The sequence below is a fragment of the Palaemon carinicauda genome, chromosome 20, assembly GCF_036898095.1.
Source record: "Palaemon carinicauda isolate YSFRI2023 chromosome 20, ASM3689809v2, whole genome shotgun sequence".
Classification (NCBI taxonomy): domain Eukaryota; kingdom Metazoa; phylum Arthropoda; class Malacostraca; order Decapoda; family Palaemonidae; genus Palaemon; species Palaemon carinicauda.
The window spans coordinates 117,767,203-117,769,702 of NC_090744.1; the positions used below are offsets into that span (position 1 = coordinate 117,767,203).

General features: G+C 28.3%; 1 protein-coding gene across 1 annotated transcript in view; it reads right to left on the reverse strand.

Moving 5' to 3' along the window:
* LOC137614430 (nephrin-like) overlaps positions 1 to 2,500 on the reverse strand; it is a 395,945-nt gene that overhangs the window by 41,194 nt on the left and 352,251 nt on the right. The window lies entirely within an intron of this gene.

Consider the following 2,500-nt stretch of genomic DNA (forward strand, 5'->3'; position numbering starts at 1 on the left):
CTCTCTCTCTCTCTGTGGTTCCAAGCCTCTTACACACCACGTATATAACAAATTGACGGACCATTAAATCCCCCATAAGCTCCAACATTCCCTTGGATGTTTAGAGAAGGTTTAGGAAATTAGGAATCCGTCGGGAATAAAAATTCATTCCGAAATCACATCCGTCTAGCTACGCCCACGAGGAAGCTATTCCAAGGAATATGGGAGAAATCCTTTGGAGATATTTTCGAAGACGATCGTGACAAAGAATTTGTTGATTTGGAAAAAAAACTGGATTTCAGTGAACGTCTGCACGGGAGGATTAGAAAATGTGATCAGAAAATATTTCATGAATTTAGATATGATGAAACTGATGTAAAATATGGAATCTGGAATACATTCCATGCTGGAATATATTTTGAGTTTAATGAGAAATTTGAGAAACTGGATATAATCAAACTGGTGTAAAATCTGGAATCTGGAATACGTTCCATGCAGGAATATATTTTCAGTTTATTAAGAAATTTTAGAAACTGGATATTATCAAACTGGTGTAAAATATGGGATCTGGAATACATTCTATGCTGGAATATATTTTGAGTTTTTTTTTTTTTTTTTTTTTTTTTGGAGAAATTTTTGAAACTGGATATAAGGAAATTGATGTACCATATGGAACGTGGAATACATTCCTTCCTGGAATATATTTTTTATTTAATCTTTTTTTTTTGAGAAATTTTTGAAACTGGATATAAGGAAATTGATGTACCATATGGAACGTGGAATACATTCCTTCCTGGAATATATTTTTTATTTAATCTTTTTTTTTTGAGAAATTTTTGAAACTGGATATAAGGAAATTGATGTACCATATGGAACGTGGAATACATTCCATACTGGAATATATTTTGAGTTTATTGAATAATTTGAGAAACGGGATATAAAGAGAGTGGTGTAAAGTTTGGAATCTGGAATACATTCTATGCTGGAATATATTTTGAGTTTATAGAGAAATTTGAGAAAGTAGATGTAATGAAATTGATGTAAAATCTGGAATCTGGAATACATTCCTTGCTGGAATATATTTAATTTTTTTTTTTTTTTGAAAAACTGAATATAAGGAAATTGATGTTAAATCTGGAATCTGGAATACATTCCATGCAGGAATATATTTTTGAGTTTACGCAGATATTTAAGAAATTGCATATAATGAAATTGGTGTAAAATATGGAATCCACAATACTTTCCATTCTGGAATATAATTTGATTTTTTTTTTAAGAAATTTGAGAAACTGAATATAATGAAACTGATGTAAAGTCTGGAATCTGGAATATATTCCATGCTGAAGTATATTTAGAGTTTTATACTCCGTAGGTGTTTTGGTTTCTTCAGTCGTCTGAGGAATTTGAAAAACTGGGAATTTTCACTTTCGTGTAATGAATTCTAGATTGCGTCATCTTATATATTATATAGCATGATATTATTACTTGCAAGGAAATAAAGATTTAGATTTGTTTTTGAAGTTATAGATTCCCCAAAATCCGAATTCGATCTACTGAGCTGTTATTAAAAATTTGAGAAGCAATTCGGTTTTATTTTTTTATTTTTTTATTTTTTTTTTTTTGTCAATTATTCGGAGATACAAACACAAATCCAACTGAAATCAAATGTCAGATATCGTATTGAAAGTTGATAATGAAATAATGTAATAAAGCAAGACGACAATTCTTATAAGAACCGGAACTATTTTTTTTACTAATTGCAACTGAAAAGTTTAGGCATGTGAGTTAAGTGAAGCCTATCTTTGGCCCAAATTTAACAAAACAACTTATAAACAAGTTGGGTTACAAACAGCTTCTTGGAACTTATTAAGTTTATATGTTGAGGACTCTAAGTATATCGTTTTAATTCTAGTTTTGATCTATTTCACGAAAGCTAAGCATGTATTTTCACATATATAAATTCGAAAATATTAAATTAGGTAACGCAATGATTTCCTTTATGAAAGTAATATTCATAGTAAAAATTTCATAATAATTCTTAATCTTCTTATGATACGTTGAATAGATAGCAATTTTTATTTTGTTATAAAGAAATATTAGGCAAATTATTCTTTCGTAAAAATATATGTAAAATATATTTGTTCCTTCCACATATAGAAAGCTCAAAGATTAAAAATAAATTTTCTAAGATACGAAAACTTCAATCTATAGAAAAGCACAGAGATAAAAAAAGTTCTATGATACGAAAACTTCAAACCATTTAAAAAATATGTAATTTTGTTAACTCGAGAAAAACACGCATGGAAATATCTCTATTTCCATCAGCGTAATATTTGAGTAAAAATTTAATTCTACATTTTGCATAAGGTTAAAATTCAGAAGACAAAGACTTCTGTTATGGAAACGTTTAAAAAAACCTTAAAATATGATAAATTTGAAATGTATTTTTAGCTAACTTAGACATACAATTAAAATATAGTTTTACCAAAGATTCAAAGAATGAAAGATAACGAATCGAAAC